The sequence below is a fragment of the Chelonoidis abingdonii genome, chromosome 2 (genome assembly GCF_003597395.2).
Source record: "Chelonoidis abingdonii isolate Lonesome George chromosome 2, CheloAbing_2.0, whole genome shotgun sequence".
NCBI lineage: Eukaryota > Metazoa > Chordata > Testudines > Testudinidae > Chelonoidis > Chelonoidis abingdonii.
In genome coordinates, this window is record NC_133770.1 from 220000460 (window position 1) to 220019706 (window position 19247).

Sequence of the window (19247 nt, forward strand, 5' to 3'; positions counted from 1 at the left end):
ATGGTTAACAAATCATTATCACCTAACATGATTGGAATGAGATTCCTGATTCTTTATATATATCTTCTTCACATATTAAGTGGACTGAGAAAAAGCAAAACAAAACTCCCATCATTATTACTGCTCCCAGAAATATTAGAAAGAACCTATAGAACTACCCATACAGGGCCAGATCCTCAGCTGTTGTGAACAGGTATAGTTCCATTGACTTAAGTGGAGTCATCTTACACCAGCTGGGGATTTAGTCCTTAATGTTGTGCACAATTACTTGCAGATGAATAAGCATCATTCTGACCACCTAATCTGTTCAAGCTCTGCCCTTTTAAATCCTTCTTTATTAATCTTTGCATCATGAGCAGAGGATTTGTTGGTTTGTTTGAAATCCACAGTATTCTCCAGCTTCTCTTTCTTTTAAAGGGTGACTGTAGGCTGTGAGTCAGCCCTCACCCACACTTTCTGCTGGTACAGCTCTCCACAGAGACAAATCCTGGAGTGATTAATGTGGTGTTGCAGTCCACGAAGCATCCAATTCCTCCAGACACTGACGTGACTGCAGCAGTAATGGGATCTGATGGGTAACTTGCCTGCCTTGAAAAGCAGCATTACCCACGCTGATTGTTTTTATTGGGTCATTATTGCTTTTTAATTTGGATCCAATAAAGAACTTCCCTATGTTCAGGAAAAACACTGTTAATTGTTAATGCTCCCCACAATACATTGTGTGCTTCTTTCCATAAATGGAACAAAGTGCCTTCACTCTGATTGCCAGCTACAGATTTATTGGGATATGGATTACACATATTAAACACAGTCATCAGGCCACAAAGGTTCCATCACAATCTGCCTACAAGCTAACATCATTAAGAGGCAGACTTCATATATCTTCATGACTGATATGTTGATCTTTCCCACTCCATTGACTAATGAATTGACACATGCAGTGTTTTTCAACACTGGTGTGCACACGTCTGATTTACAGCAAAACACTAAACACTCAGATGCTGATGAATTCCAAATTGCATTGGCACCTGGCTGACCATAATGTTTCCCTAGGAAGAATGCTGTTATTACATTACACACTCATAAATAACAAACATTGTGGGTTAAATCGTGCCTGCAGTTTCACCCAAATAATACCAGTGAAGGGACTGTGGCTCTCTGGGCCAGATCCTCTGCTGATGCAAATTAGCATACAATCAATCCCTGTATCAGATGGCATTTTGTGGGCAACATCCTCTTCCAGCTGGGGGTCATTTCACAGCACTGGTTCTTACACAAATCATACTGTATTTGGGTGACCAGATGTCCTGATTTTATGGGGACAGTCCTAATATTAAGGACTCTGTCTTATACAGGTGTCTATTACCCCCAACCCCCATCCCGATTTTTCACACTTGCTATAATCACTCTATCTTGAAGATTAGAGGACACAAAGATAACAGTGTGAAGTATTCCCTTCCCTAAGGAGCTGAGAGTGGTGCATTTGTAACACTCTCACCTCCTGTAATGGAAAGATCAGAATCACGAGTCAAACTCAGATGTTCTTTAGCCATGTAAAGGCTATAGGACTTGGCCATTAGGCTGGCTTATAATGCATGTTTTATATTGTTAGTACACAAATAATACTTTAGGCCCAACAGTAAATTCCATCTGAGGATCTTGGAGCACTTTACATATACTGTAAGGCTAAATTCATCAAAGGCCCGGTGAGGCAGTAACATAGACTCATCCCTATTTGATAGATAGGGAAACTGGGCCACAGAGATGTTAAAGCCAACTGTGTGCTGAAAATTATGACATTCATATTACAAATATTTATTTTCTTTATAAATGTTCATGCTTTTCAAATCAGTGTCTATTAGGCTGATATATAGCTCTAAATTGGCAGTGAGAGGAGTAAGGTCCCTTCTCTTACTCCCCTGAGCATCTGTGCTCAGATTGAGGGAACAGCTCTGGTGAGGACACTCACTGGACACTGTCTACTGTGAGCAAGTGGGTGGGGAGGGGACATGCAGGGACGGGGGAGTGGGAGGAGCCCTAGCTTGGCCCACCTGCTTATTTGACAGAGTGGCTGGCTAGACACAAATAGGGGAATGAGCTACTCGGTGAAAAGGGGTGAAGTAAATTACTCCTTTGTCAGACTATGATGGGAGGAATTGTGACTGAGTCAGACTTCATTCTCTGGTCTGCTCCTGGGATGGGGCAGTTATGAATAAAAATTGTGTCCGGTGCATTTACAAGGTGATTTGATTTCTTTTAAGGAATATGTTTCACGGTATGTGTTCCCCTACTAATACTGCATAAGGGTACATATTCCTCAAACCATTACATCTAAACAGATGCTCCACTGGCGTGTTATTGGGAAAAGAGGAGGAATGGTTATTGTGGTAGGTGAGATATTTCAACATTAAGGAAAGCCCTATTAAAAAAAAAAAAACTTCAATTTTTCCCCCTGAAAGCTGATTCACACCTTCATTTCAAAAACCACAGGAGGGTTAAGTGGAAATTCTGTTTATTTTCAGTTCTCTTTTAATTCAATGTTTCCCACTTATAACAGGTATACAGTTAATAAATATCTTGAAAAGCCTTTTGTTTTTTCTAAAAATCTTTATAAAATAAATACTATTTTGTAAGTGTTTGTAGAGGCCAAAAATAGAGGCTGGAGAATGAGGAGAATAAAAAAGGACTATCACGCAAAAGAGGTAGTTACACTGACTGCAATCAAAATTAGGTCGTTTTTCAAAACTGTTAGGTGTCAATGTAAACTGCCTCTGGGCATCTTTAATTTATGTGACCGCTACTTACACAGCAGATAAGGCATTTTGATAGCTTCCTTAATAGCAGCACAGGACTAATATGTTTCACAGGGGTGAAACTGTCCTAAGCAATACTATATCTGAAATATATATGGAACAGGAAAGCTTTTCCTTTTAATAACCGGCATACATATTGTCTCCCATCTTTGTAGAGCATATTTATTATGCTGAATCAAAGGAGGCAAAGAAAGAGAAATGTTATTTGAAACATTTCAGCAAATTAAAAACTAAATTCCTAACTCTCCATGATCACATCCCCCAAGCCAAATTTTGTTCACACAAATGTTTGTGGGAAATGGAGTTTAAGCTCACAGCCAGAATTTGGGATGTTCATTACATTTCAGCTGGAAATGGGAGTAGTGTAATAGTCATCTTGGAATTTTATTGTGCTGTTTGGGAGTGAAAAGTAGACACTGGTGCAGAAAAAGAGTGCATGGAAAGAGGAAGGGTACATTGGAAAAGGAATAGGGGGGCAGAAAGAGAATCCACTCGTTACCTAAATGAACCCACTTCAAAGAGGTTGCAGGGAACAAGCGATTTGCAAACTCTATGAAAGGCAGGTCAACTAAGGTCCCATTCCAAGGTGGGCTCTTCAACTCCATAAGCTCTTCCCCTGCAGACTCAAAGGGATAAACTGAATCAAAGGTGAAAGAGATTCCTAATCCTCATCAGCACCTGGCCCAGCATCCACCTTAGAAGGAGAAGCAGGAGGGACACCAGCTGGTAGTACACCACCTGAAGGTTGCTGTAGCTGTGGAGTTGAACCAGGAAGTCTCCCTTTCTTGAAGATCTCAAGGCTTGCTCTTCTGCCCCTAGTCTGGCTGGAGAGAAGGAGACGTGAGCCCTGGACCAAACAAGATCCTAAGTCTACACTGCAGCTCAGAGTGAGCCTCCCAGTCCAGACCCAAGCTTTGTTTATTAAGATCCATTGCAGGCAACCTTCAAAATATCCTAAATATCTTCTATTTCTGATGGTGCCTCCTAACCTCAGAAATGATTAACCTGCTCTTCTTTACACATCCCAGTGACTTCTCCACACATGTCCTCTCTTTACTATAATTACACTCATCCAGGGAGGGAGTGTAAACAATGCCATGTGAATAAGGTGACCAATTAGATAGAAATAAAAACAAATAGCAAAAGCTTGTGGTAAATGCCATCCTTGAGCAGACTTCTGTTAGCTGGTTAAATTATTTTGTATAGACAAATTTATAAAAATCAGTCTGTAGGGCAAAATTAACTGAATAAACTGTGTTTGCTGTGAACGGTTCACTGGAGCACTATGAAAATCCTAATCTCCTTTATGTTTGAATTTTCCCAACATGCTTCATTCAAAGGCCAAGCAAAGTAAAGTAAGTCAGCAGTACATTTCTCTTTAAAGCTGTACAACTCTCTTTTGAAGCTCCAGCACCCCCATTATTATTGTAACGTTCTGATTCTCTGCAATTTTGCATCTTTCCTGTTATTAAGCCCAAGTCAGATTGGGTAAGGAGGGCAAAGATCTGCAGTGGGCAAGTTTGATCTAAGATGACAAAATTAATATTAGGAATAATATCCCAGCCTTCTCCAGTTTGATTTAATCTAAAGAAAGCACACTATGAAGTTAGTAAACATCATATCCTCCTAATTATATTAAATTATCTTTCAGGAGCAGCTCTGTCCTGTTGTCAAAGGCCAGGAACTTGCTTTTAACGATGAATGGGAACCTCAGTGAGACATTCTGTATCATCATTTAGCTCAGCAAATGTAGCCCAAATCAGCTGTGTTGGTGTAATTAGATGCTGAAAAATAATTACTTTGCTTACCATTAGCAGTTTCTTGCTTGTATCCCCTTGCGATCAATGAACAAATTACTTTATTATGAAATCATTAGAATTTAATTTGTCTCTATATACTACAGACATCAATATTCATTTCTCCTAATAGAAGTGCACATTCTTATTATAAATTCATATTAATGCACTTCCAGTTATCAATTTGGAATTGCTATCAACCTTAACTAAAACAGACCATTTTAACAAACTAGAAATTTATTCTTATGCATCAGCTATCAGCACAAAGCCCAAGGAAAATGACCTTTATTGTTAAGCTATACATAGGGATATTGTTTGCATTCCTGTAGCCCAGTATACTGAGACAGAAATATTGTCAGCCACGTTGAGGTCAGGCCTCTGTCTACTAATCCAGTAGTCAGATCTGCAAATTGTATCCTCAAAATGAAGAGCAAGTTTATGAAAATTTACCCCACTGTCATTGGGTGCATATTCCTCCCCACAGATTTACTCTGAGTGCCATGAAAATGGTTTCTCTCAATGGCTCTGGTTATGTACATCACTGTCCAGTTAAATCAAACAGCTACTGATTTATTGACCACTAGGTGCTTTTTAGGTGCAATTTACAAAGGAAATGTGGTGGGGAGGAAGGTGATCAGTCAGAAACCAGGTCATGTCCTTGCTACAATTCTCAAGGTGACTCTCAGTCTTGCATAACCTGTTACCTGCTATCTCCAGCATGAGGGAGTCCTTGCTTGTGCTTAGCTGGGGTCAGCCTTCTAGCCACTCAAGTTCTCTCCTCTGGGCCACACCAGCCCTCACTTTGCCTTGCAGATTAACAATAGGTGCACCCCAGTCCCTGAATCCATTTGAAGTGTTCCCCTGTGTTATCCAGCCACTGACACTAGCTACTCACAGAAATACCCCCAAAAGATCAGCATACACATCAACTTGTAAGATTCAGCTCTGGACCATCACTTTCCTAAACATCACAGCTCTTAGATATATTTATCGTGAAAACAAGAATAAATTTATAATCAAAGGTTCAAATCTCAAGAGATAATGAGTAAGGACACTGGAAACAAAAGGTTATTTTTAAAAATAAAATCATAAGATGCATTCTAAAAGCTAAACTTAACTAACAAGTTAACCTCCTGTCTAAAGAAATTTCTCATTCCAATGTCTTTTGCAGTTTTTCAACCAAGGTTGCCTGAGATCCTGATTTCATGACTGTAAATGCTTTGCCCATTTATTTTCTAGGTGCAGGATGTGGGGATGTCTTCTTTTTCACTTACATATACCTATAAAGCTCACTATCTGACCTCAGAAACAGGATAACCACCCGTGGCTTGATTTTCCTGTGGGTAGCTTCCCTGTTGACCTCACATCTTTCATTAACATCTGACTTCATATTTAAACAAGCATCCACTGTGTTAGCCTATAATGCTTAATTTAGTTCCCAACAGACAGCTCTAAATTTCTTCCCTCCTGACTGAAGGAAAAGCTGTTTTCACCTCTGCTGATGATTTATACCTTGGTACATATTTTCAGTATATATACACATAATTCCTTACACAGTATCTGTACATACTTGTCACAAAGATATTAATGACCAGTGTGACCTTGGCTTTCATGTAAGACATATATGACATTCTTTGGTAAAACATGATGTACATACTAGAATCAGGACATTCTGGTAACCCCCTTGCAAGCTGGCATTAAGTTCTTGGGTCATAGTTCTATCTGCGCTATGCAATTAACTATACATATTCAGACACTGAAATCTTTACTCTTGATACAAACACAGTCTTTGAAGTCAGTCATTGAGGACTGAGCAAAAATGATAGGGTTTACCTAACATGATATATGCATAACACGACAATTGCTCTGGATTTAGCATAGCATAAACATTTGGGAAAGATGTAATAAAAGAGGTGATTTACAGGCAAAATTAATAATGTTTCTTCAGTCATCCCAGTGAATAGCCCCATTAATGGCATTTGGAAATTGTTGCCTAAAACCTGATGAAAGAGAAATTTCTTGGCTTTCTCTAGTGTAGACAATGCTATGATCTCTGTATCTTTAAGGAGCAAGAGTGCAGTGGATTCTAGTTAACACTTCCAGCCTGGACTATTAACATGCAAAAGCATTGTAGTTAGTCTAGAATAAAGAAGAGACAAAACTTGATGCTGGGGATGTCAGACAGAGCATGAGGTGCCAACTAACTTAAAAAGAGGGAAGCTGAGAGTGCAGAAACTGAGCTGTCTATTAGGTGCCATGGAACTATCAGGCTGAAGATCAGTCCCCACAGGGCTGTTGGGGGATCAAGGGAACAGAGCACACTCCTTCCAAACCTCTCCTGGTAAAGATTTATCCTCCCTATATGAGAGAGCTGCCCTATGAAGAAGACTCTTGCACCCATCAGAATGCACTCCAATCAGCATATTGGATGTGAAGCACAGCGTGACACCCATACGATTGTACAACATGAGTCATGGCATTGAATCAAAAGCAATGACATGCAATACAACCTGCAAAGTCCCTGCACGTAGATTGTCTATGGCATTGAAGTTGTTAAAGGAGTGAGTAGTCAATAAGCAATGCGGACAGATTTCTTAACAAAAAGGAACAAAGTGCTAAAGTCATCAATATAAATAGTGTAAATCAATCAAATAGGCAGCTGAAAAATGACAGCATTATGAGAGTTAAGATGAGGAGATAAAGTATAGGTGGATTTTTATCTTCTGGGTTTATAAGGCCATTTTTGATGGACCATAAGTTCTCGCCTGAGACTTAATGGGCTAAATTCAACCCTTGTGTAACTCTGTCAATTTGATTGACTTATGGCAGGATGATTTGAGACCCAAAGAGTTATGTATATAGTAGTAGTTGGAAATTCTACACTTTTAAGAGCTGCTGTGCCTTAGCTATATATTAAAATTCCAGTGCCAGAAAGCATATATTCAAAATCACAGAAAAGATGTAGTATAGAAACCAGTAGTGAATAGTCACTCTCTTTCGTCTGCCAGTATAATCTCAAATAAAGGGCCTGATCCTTTTGCCCTTGCAATCTCCAGTACCTGGTTACCATAACTCATTGTACATCCAGACTCCTAAATGACCTCAGACAGCATCTTGCTCTCACCTTTTGGGAATGCACTCCATTCTGCTCTAAGTCAGACACCCTTTAACTCTGTTCTCTCTCTCCTCAGATGACTTCTGTGCTTTGGGTTTACTCTGCTGGAGTGACAACATCATCTTGTGAGATAGGACATTTTGGTCAATGTCCATGATCAAGAACCCAAACTGAGCTAAAGTTCAGAACTTCTTTCAAACTCACTGAAGAGACTCGCTACCTTCAAACTTCTCTCTCCTCTGGATAGCTCACAACAAGAATCCCAACAGTCCACAACTACAATTTATCTTAAAGAAAATAGTTTATTCAATCTAGCAACTAGAGAATCATTGAAAATAAAAAGAGAATGCAAAGCTTCATGCTGCAGTTATGACAGACCTGCCTGATTACACAGAAATGGGTGTTGGCAGTTATCGGTGAATGTTAGGATAAAATGATCACATATCCTGAGTTTAGTCTTCTATTTAACCTGACCTTTTTCCTTCCCTCTTCCTTTCATAAAAATACCTCTAAACCTGGTGTTGGGACGAGGTGAGATACTCTCATACCCAAGATGCTTGAAAGGACTAGGTCAGAGTTTCCATGCTCCTTGGAGTCCTGGGACCCCTCCTCTAATTACTGCATGTTTGACCATAAATGACAAGACCAGGAAGATATTAATAAATCTGCTCAAACAAAGGAGCTACAAAACAAACCTTGTTTCCTTTTGAAAATAACCTAGTTTAGATTTTCAAGAGATACCCAACTAGGTCCTATGTAAAAATGGCATATCTCAGATGTGCGTATTGTCAGTGGGTAAAATTTTCAAAAGCACTTTGATTTAGAAGCCCAAGTTCCTAAGTGCCTAAGTCACTTAAGAGCTTTAAATTATTTTACTCAGAATCTAAAGAGGATAAAATAGGTCATGTTCTATGTCCAGAACTTCACATGCAACTTTATGAAGTCTCTATGAAAACACCACCCTAAAATTCTGGCATCTGTCTAAACAGGGAGGCCTTGCACACAGTGTTCATCATAGCAACATCTTGCCTGTGTGTCCTATAGCAAGGGATTTGATTTTCATTTTCAGATCCTAAGAACTCTTGTACCATTACAGAATTAAAAATAAAAAAATGTTTTTTATGTCATCTTAATGTATAAATATAATAAACTAAACTGGGGCTACTAAAATGATTTTTTTAGTTAACTGAAATGGTCATTGGAAAAAAAATAAAACTCACCCAGGAGCTCTCTAAATTGACACCGTTAACTTGTCTTTGTGACAGACTATGAAGTTTTATGATGTGCACTATTAAATGGGAAAATGTGGTTAGAAGGTAATAAATGCAAAAGGAATCAGCAACGGTGCTAATGGACCGATAGTACCAATGCAGAAAGTCGCATTATTTTTACTCTTACATGGATAAATATCTAACACCATTTTTGGGGTGGAGTGGGGTAGGGTGGGTGCGAGGAAGTGAAGGGAGAAGGAACAGGTGGGGAAGAGAGGACAGCTATTTTGGTGTGCAAAATGCACCCTCCACCTCCCCCAAAATTGTGATATTTATACACAACAAACAGAGATGGAGGAGCCAGTCTGGAAAAAAATAAAAACCATGAACATTTGCTTAAACTGAACCTTAACACAACCTTCAGAGGTTCAAGAAAGGTATTCACTGCTTTGTATATTCATCCATTTTTAGGGTCCAGTCTAGACAGGCAGTAGCAATATCAAAATACTGTGAGAAGGGCTCCTCTTGTGCAATATCTTGACTTACCAGGTGCAAAAAATAATGCAAGTCTAAAGAGGGAAGGATATTGCCATGAGAGTTCACAATCAGTTATGCAGACCGAAGATAGTCCATGCCATAGCTTCAGGGTAACTCTTCCTGTGTTCCACCTCTCCCTCAAGGGCACTCATTTAAGGTTTCCAGCTCCCAGCCATTACCTCATTTGGATGGAGACCCATGTCTCTTCCCCTCCTGGCTGGGGAGACGGTGTTGAGGTTGCACAGCTCCCTGCCTTATACTGTGATATCCCCAGCAAGCCAGACTGCCTCAAGACTAGCACCTGCAGGTTGCTTTCTCTCCGAAAGCTACAAAGAGTGTATTGTCAGTAGTTACACTTTACAAGCTTTTTCTAAGCAAGCATATTTATGCTTCAGGGAAAAGCATTAAGGAAAACAATACATAAACCCACCACCAAGAACCTATGCCTGTACTAAAAGTTTACCAGAGGTCACCTCTCAGTCTTATGGGGACCTACTAGGGCAAAGTCTTCCCAACACTTCTGCAAGAGCTAGCCCCCGCACCCCCTTTGGACAGAAGAGGTCCAGTATCAATTTCAGCTCAGCCTTTTATATCAAAAGACCCTTCTCTTTGTCTGTTGGTCTCTGGAAAGCAGAGTTTGAACCAGTAAATGCAAGCTTTCTCATGGGACGGTATCTTTCTGGAGGTTTTTGGAACATGAGTGATCCACCATTATCACCTCCCATTGTTTTGGTGATAACCTATACCTCCAAAGTTGCTACAATCCCTGACCCACAGTGATATGGCATGAGATTGCAATATCTGTCACAGATTGGATAAGCACAAAATGTTTTAGTTCCTAGCTCAGCAAGGAATTGAAGCATATACCTTACTTTAAGCACTGGAATAGTCCTATGGAAGTCAATAAGATTACACACATGCTTGAAATCACACAGGCACATGCTTAAATACTTTGCTAAAACCAGAGATTTCATGCTTATAAGCAGGGCCGCCCAGAGGTTGTGGGGGGCAAGTGGGGCAATTTGCCCCAGGACCCAGACCCCGCAGGGGCCCCCACAAGAATATAGTATTCTATAGTATTGCAACTTTTTTTTTTTTTAATGGAAGGGGCCCCTGAAATTGCTTTGCCCCAGGCCCCCTGAATCCTCTGGGCAGCCCTGCTTATAAGAACTGGATGTTCAAGCCTTTTGATGGTTCACCAACTACTAGTTATAGGCTAACCATCCAGCTAGGGTATTTTGATGATCACACAAGGAGAATCCCAGATTCTTGCATAATAGAATTTACCTACAATGTTTGATTCTGTAGAGCAATGTCCCTGTGTTTCCTTTCTCCCTTAGACCTCAGCTTCCCAACTACTAGACTGTAATTAATAAACATAAACATAACCAATTACTGCCACTAGACTCTACTGATTATAAACAACCATCAACAGAGGTTGATTTGAACTGGAGGAGATCACAGGCAGAACTGCGTGGAGGATGGAAGTGTTGTATTGCAAAGGATTTAGTTTTTTTAAGTTTGTCTTTGTTCTGAATTGGAATGGAGATGGAAAATTGTGAAATTTTCCAGGAAGGAAAATTCCAAAACATTTTTCTTTTGTGTCACTTGAAATGTTTAATTTTTTGTTTTCATTTTTAAAGTAAAAGTCAATTCAAAATGAAAGATCAAAATATGCTATTCAGGCAGCATCAAAACAGAATGTTTTTGACATTCTCATATTTTTTTCCTTTCCCCCCCAAAACAGAATTCCAATGAAATCAACCCAATTTCATGACAGAAATGTAGAGCTGGAAGGGACCTTGAGAAGTCATCAAGTCCAGTCCCCTGAATGGAGGCAGAACCAAGTAAACATAGACCATCCCTGACAGGTTCTTGTCCAGCTTGTTCTTAAAAATTTCTAATAATGGGGATTTCACAACCTCCCTGGGACACCTATTCCAGAATTTAACTACCCTTATAGTTAGAAAATTTTTCTTAATAGCTAATCTAAATCTCCTTTGTTGCAGATTAAGCCCTTCTTGTCCTATCTTCAGTGACCATAAAGAAGAATTGATAACCTTCCTCTAAACAGTCCTGAACATATTTGAAGACGGTTATCAGGTCCCCCCCTTAGTCTTCACTTGATTTGGCAATATTTTGATAATTCCGTAAAGTGATGGCATTAAGTACCTTTAGGTTAGAGTGTGATCATGGAAAAGAGTGCGGCTAATTTTAAAGAAATCAATATAATCCAACACTTATCAGGCTGGCTCTAGAATTCTTTAGAGTGGGATAAACACTGGAAAAAAATAATCTGTGAGTATCGTCCACGCTTTTTAACAAATTGCTGTGTTCACAACTCTTTTGTGTTTTTTGAAATCTGATGAATTTCACCAAGATTTTGTCTTGAAGAAAAACAGAAAGAAGTTTTAACAATGACAGAACATCACATTTTGACATTTTTAGAATGAAACATTTCAATTTTTCATTTTGAAAAAACTTTTTGCTTCAAAATTGTTTTGATTTTCTATTATTATACATTAATAATAATTGAAAAGAAAAAAATGATTAAAATTGAATTGTAACTTTAGATTTTGTTGAAACAAAATGTTGGAATCATCCAAAACAAAGATTTTGTTTTCAGAATTTTCCTTTGCAGAGAAGTTAGAAATTTTTGGATTTCCCTCCAACTCAAAGTGAAGCCGGGTTTCAGAATTTCAAAATCCTTTGCCAATGAGAACTTCTCTCTACTGTACAGCTCTAATATATATAAACTCAACAGTTAATACTTACACTAGTCTTTCCAGTGAATCTTCTATTCATTTTTCAGACTGCAAGTATTTCCAGGAGGGTTCTCTTTTGTTTTGTCTTGTACAGTGCTAAGCATGTTGTAAGCTTTACAAATATTAAACAACAACTTCATTGGGGTCTTGTTCAAAAATAAGGACACTCCCTTCTGACATGACTGGAGACATTTTTGAAGGGGTTGTGACACCTTGGAAGGCGAAAAAAACATTACTTGGTGACTGTCTTAAAAAACAACAACAAATTGTCACTGTTTGTTTGTTTGTTTGTGTGTGCGTGCGTGCGTGTGTCCTTGCTTAATATGCAAGCCAAACTGAGCATACTGAGAGAAACAGAAAATTTTTTTTTTCTCTCTGGCTCCTTTTAAAACCAAACCTTTTCTCTCTGCTTAAAAGCCCTAGCAGAGAAAAAGAAAAATAATATTCCTACTGGTTCTGGATCTTATTCTTATCTGACCGCTAACACCATGTCCTAACATAAGTCCAATTCTGACCTTAGCGTCCAAAATGTGGGTGCCTGCTAAACCCTCCAAGTTAATTACCAGCTTGGATTGATAGCGGCTAGCCAGACAGGATCAGTGCCTGCCTTACTCTGGTCTCCCAAACCATCCTGGGACCCCAAGACTCAGATGCCCTGAGTCTCACAACAAAGGGAAATAACCCGCTTCCCTCTCCCTCTTACCTCCCCCAGATTTTCGCCCTGGGTACACTAGGAGATTCCCTGCTTCCATTCCTTGAACACAAACCCAGAGAGATAAGTGTCTCTCCCCTCACCCAGAGGCTATGCAATTCCAAGCTTAGTCAATCTAACACAGGGTAATTCCCCTCCCTCATTCCTTAGCCTTAACCAGAGAAAAACTCAACAGGTCTTAAAAGAAAGCTTTATATAAAAAGAAGAAAAAGACATAAAAATGGTCTCTGTAGCAAGATGACAATATACAGGGTCAATTGCTTAAAAGAAACATGAATAAACAGCCTTATCCAAAAGATTACAATTTAAAACATTCCAGCAAAATAACCACATGTAAATACAAAAAAAAAACAATATAAGCCTATTGTTTTTCTACTTTGTACTCACAACTTGGAACAGAATTAGAAGAGCCTGGAGAGTAGAGGACACTCTCAGAGCGAGAGAGCACTAGAGACAGCAGACAAAAGACACACACCCCCAAAATCTCCCTGAGCTTTGAAAAATCCGGTTTCCTGATTGGTCCTCTGTCAGGTGTTTGGTTCCTTTTGTTAACCCTTTACAGGTAAAAGAACATTAACCCTTAGCTATCTGTTTATGAAAGTGTGTGCGTGCGTGTGTGTGTGTGTGTGTGTGTGTGTGTGTGTGTGTGGTGAAATAATCCTATACGAACCTAAGTACTGAGAGGGATGGTAGGACCCCAGGCCTCAGTAATAACGGACCTATCAGTAAGGGAGACCTTGTATTTATCTCTAAAATCCTTTGAGAATCTATCCCCTAGTGCCAGTTCCAGTTCTATATATCATTCTAATCAGTAGGATGGCCATGTATGACATTGCACAGGTAGAGACTGCTCCCACCACTGAAGGACACAGTTTTCATGTCACTTCAGACATTATACAGCTGCTTCTGAGAGATATGCCTCAAATAGGGCACAGCTCTGCTACTGCATAATTCTGTGGAGTACTTGTGGGCAGCAGCCACAGAGGCTGTTTTAGTTGTCTATAGAGACTGCAGTCAGCACAATCTCTGAATTATATTCTGCCTGCTTCATTTAGTAAGATTGTACTTTGGTGACTAAACTCATTATTATACAATAAAAGCAAAACAGCTTATGTTGTGTCAAAGTACTGAAGCACTGCTCAGAACACAAAAAGAAAGTTGGTTTTGCGAATACTAACCAAGACACTGATGAGCTGCTGTTCCACAACATTTGCGATTGCAGAACTAGGAGCTGGCATTCCTCCATGTAATGATCATTGCTATACAGTAATATATGGGGAGGAGAAGAGAAGAGAAGAACGTGGAAGCAATAGCCATTTACTATTCTCCATGGTCATTGTAAAGGAGAAAATAAATAGATGGATTATTGATGGCACTTACCATTTATGCTTCTGTGAAAGGCTGGGTAAGTAACCACAGTATTTCTGCTCAGTTAATAATGTTCTAAAAAGATGGGTTTGGTCAGATATGATACTCTGTGGGTTTGAAACTATCCTCTAATAAGTCAAAGTACACTATTCTGCATTATGGGAGACAACTGAAATATTTCTCGGACATGCCCACTCTATTTTTGATACATTTGGTGCCATTATCTGAAGCAGTTAGTTAGTGCCATGGAAAACAGAACAAGAGGAAATAAAGTACACTAAAGCTCCTTTCTCACCCTGTTACACCCCATGGAAAAGATTAGGAGAGTGTTTCTTGAGACACCACTGAACAGCTGAGATGGCAGAGTGTAATCTGACAATAAGGCATTGGACAGAAGCAGGGCTTTTCTGTGCAGTGCTGTGAGATTTAAACTGCCATTGTATAACTCAGCCGTAACATTTGTCCAGGTCAAACTTGGCACACAATGTTACATCTAGGGAACAAGCTTCATTTAAGCCAGATTTAAAAAATATCGTTTTGCTCATTTGAAAATTTATGAGAGCAACATTACCCTCCTGCATACGACTCAACAGGGATTTGATTGATCAAAATTAATTTGGCAAATGATTAGTCCATGACAAGGAGTAATTGCCTCTGGAATTCTTTTTGGGGAGAGAAAAGGATACAGAGCTGCCATTTTAATTTGAGAAGGAACTAACATGCATCAGAGATCATGTTTTGGGCTTTTTTTTGTTTAAGGATTCCTAGTCTGAATTTCCATGTCCATAAATGCATGCAGTAGCTCTAAGCATGGTAGACCTGGAAGTGTTCCCGTTGAAGGGAAGGTCTCCTAACAGGGACAAATAAGGGTTTTCTTTATCACGTTTTGAAGATACTTATTTCAGATATTTGAAGGGGCAGCACCAGGGTCTGGCGCCTTAGGCGGGGGTCCTCCGCGCTCCGTCGATGGCAATTTGGCGGCGAGGGGGTCCTTCTGCGCTCCTGGTCTCAGGGCACTTCATGGTGAGTCGCCGAAAGAGTGAAGGACCCGCCGCAGAATTGCCGCCGAGGGCCGCAAAATGCCGCCCTCCCAAATCCTGGTGTCGCCTAAATGGAAGTGCCGGCCCTGCATATTTGCATTAGTAAGCAATGCAATGTGCTTTAGCTGGCATTTTTGTCTAAGTTCTAGAAGAAGGATTAACAAAAAGGCGTTCCACCCCTGTTGATAATTGATAAGTTGCACAGAAAAGGAGTTTCTCCTATAAAGTGTCCACTCTGCTTCAGGGGAAGTTCCTGTAAAAGATGCTACCTGCAGGTCATGGTGATTGGGGTGTTGTGAAGTTTGAACTTTTTCTGATGGATAGTACTCTCAATTGGAGCCACTAATTGGCACCATAACTAACTACAATCATATTGCTGGAGAACATGCACAAGTAATTAGCCATTCTGATTTGCCATGAACCAGTTAGTGCTGGTCAGAAAATGGAGTTTCCTTCCCACAAAACATTTTGATTATTTGGAAAGACTTTTCAACTTGACATGAGACGAAAGTCAAAAATATTGGAGGGAAGAAAGATTTTGTTTTTGGAGAATCAAAACAGATTTTTTGGGTTTGCTCAAAATTGTCCAACTCCCCAGTGAGTTGTCTCCCAGGACTACCCAACTCCACTACCAGCCAGCTCCTTGGGGACCTGGGCTTCCCCGGCTGTCCTCTGGACACAACAACACCCTTGCCTGCACCATACCTTGTAACTGAAGAGATTCAGCTTCCAGGGAGATATCTGTCAACTTAGGAAGGGCACATACCATAAGAAAGCTGCTTCTCTCTAACTCCATCCCCTACATACGCTGGGCTGACCAGCAGAGTCCTAAATGCATGGAATGGGGTGGAGGCAGGAAGGGATCTGAATCACCCTCCACCCCTGCTTCCATGCCATTCCTACTATCTTGCCCCTCTCTGTCTTTGTACTTAATGGAGAATGGAGCACTGGGGCCTGCATTGCTCATGAATGCCACCAACACAATGGTGTTAAATAAATAAAAAGTTACTGTGAAGCCTGAAAATGTCAATACAGACGATGGACAGACAACTTGAGTGATGTCTCCTCTGTTCGTTAAACTCTTCGAATTTTTGCATATCATAATCAGTTTCATAGTGTGACTGGAACTGAAAGGGATTATTCCTTTTGTACTGGAATTTAAGGATATCATGTTTATTCAGAGGAGAGAGGAGACCATTTTAGAACATGCTCCTGGAGCATAATAAATTCACAGTAATTGCAAACTAGTGTTCCGTAAAGTCTTCACCATTTCTAATATTCTCATCCTCTCATAGTTAGCTCATTCGTGCATTTGTCCTTATTGAATTAACCGTTGTCTTTTCTTTTATACGGTCTCCTGAGGGAAGCCCCTTGTAAATCTTTTCAGTTTAATTCCATTAATTGGCATATTGTCTGGTTTTATGTTTCCCCTCCTGCATCCTGAACTTAGATTCCCCTCACTTCTTAAACTCCTCAGCTATGTTTTTGTAGTTTTGACTGACAACTTGTTTGATCTGCAGACAAAGCATGTGCTTTCTTATCTTTCACTTCCAGGCTAATGTTTAACAATGTATTCACAGTTTATTGCCCTATTTGTTAAGCCTGGGCTCAGAAGTTCTCTCAGTTCTGAAGCCATCATAAAAATGAGTAATAATTCACTTATTCTAGGCTACATTGAAATATTACTAACTACAATAATTAAAAAATAAATAATGTAAGAAATCTGATGCCTTTATTGATTTATTAGTAGTCCTTGCTTTTGACCTTCAATAGGAGTCTGGTTTTGGTCCTCTTTCAACTCAGAAAATGAAACCTTAGCAACAAATACATGCAGCCTTTTTATTGCAGAAGAAAAGTGAGAATTAAAGTTTTCAGTTCAGCATCATAACTTTTCCAGGTACATTAACAAATGAAAATGAGCACGGGAAGTATGCAATATGAAAAAACTGCAATTTAGTTAAAATATTATTTCAGTAATACGAAAAATGGGTTGAAAAAACACATAGCTAGCAGTATTCCTAGTCCATATTTATTTTTTAAAGTCATAATAAACTAAATTCATGACACACTGAAAACACTGCTGTTGCTTTATTTTACAAGGCACAAGTAGCCATGTAATAACTGTGCAGTAACACTCCAGCTGTATTATCTATGAGCCATATGCGTTGAAAGACAGAAGGGAGAAAATGAAAGAAAAATGGGATGGGAAGGCATCAAAATCATGGGAAAGGTGGAACCAAACGCATGTACTTCCTTTTCCTTTCTACCACCATGTCAACACCACACTGTAGAAGTTCAGTGGGACTTTAAGGGACGATTTTTGAGGGTGTGAAGAATTGGGTTCAAACATGCTATCCACAGAACCAGTGGAGATCCAGGTAGATAATCCAGGTAGAAAAATTAATACTGCTTCCAGCATACTTCAATGAGATATGAGGACTACAGATAAATTGGGACAAATCTAAAGTGATGGATATTTCTCATAGACCAAATCCATCTCAAATACAAAATCATCTTCCTTTCATTTCATGTAAAGAGAGAACCTACTTAGGCATCAGGCATGCTCTGATTTATCAAAAACAGTATATGAAAACATAGATGTCACATTCAGAGAAAAGCCATGGAGAAATGGTATTCACTGCCAATATCTTTATTGGGAAAAGTAGAAGCTATTAAAAATTAATGTAGGACCATGGGATTAATGTATATATTTAGCTTAATTCTACTTACATTTCCTGCTTCAACTTTCACAGGAATAGAGTTATGCAACATTTCTTATGGAGTATGAAGACATCACAGACCCACAAGATACCTAGGAAATCATGACCAAATGGGAGGTGGGACTACTGGATTTGTATTTATATCACCTGGCTTTTCTATTCAGATTTTTAATAAAATGGTTCTGTCCTACCAACTCTTCCCAATCCTCACTGTGTTTTGAGAATGAAAAAATTAGTTAACCCCTTTGTGTCTCTCTCTTTGCACTTCCATTTTTAAAACAATTGCCTGCACCTTTAAGGAAAAACAATATTTACCTCCTCTTGGAGTGTTCTTCAGAAAATCATGCCCATTGCCACTTCTAATCTCATCAATGTTCTTTCCATGCCAATCTGGAACAATCCTAAATTTAAATTTGCTAGTAGCTCTAAGCTCAGATCTGCCTGGCTAACCAAGGGCATATTAATCATAAAAGATATTATTGAACAGACAACTGTAACACAGGGCCACCCCGGGTGTGGGTGTGGGCAAGTGGGGCAATTTGCCCCAGGCCCCAGGCTCTGCAGGGGCCCCCACGAGAATGGATGAGGCTCCCTCCCCAGCCCCAACCTGACCCAACCCCATCTCCGCCCCTTTCCCGAAGCCTCAGCGCATCTAGCAGCATCCCTGGACAGCACTGCAGCGTGGCTCCTGCTGGGCCCCTGAGCTCCGCCCCACTCAGAGCTGCGTGGTGAGGGGGCGGGGCTACGAGTTTCAGGCTGAGCTCAGCTCCCTCTGCTCAGCCTGGAGCTCACAGCCCTGCCCCCTTAGCATGCGGCTCTGAGCGGGCCGGGGATCGGGGGCCCCGCCGGAGCCACAATGCTGCTGTCGAGCAAAGCTCCTGGATACGCTGAGGCTCCGGGTGAGGGAGGAGCCAGGGGGGTTGGCTAAGGGGAGGGAGTCCTGGGGATAGGGAGGGTGCAGAGGTTGGTGGGCGGTCAGGGGACAGGGTTGGATTGTGGGCATTCCAGGGGTCTGTCAGGACTCAGCGGGCGGTGGATAGGGGTTGGGGCAGTTAGGGGACAGGGGGCAGGAGGTGGGTGGGGGTCAGATAGGGGCAGGCACAGCCCCTATCCCTGTTTGGGAGGCACAGCCTTCCCTACCCTAAAGCTCATTCAGCAGTTTGAGGCTTG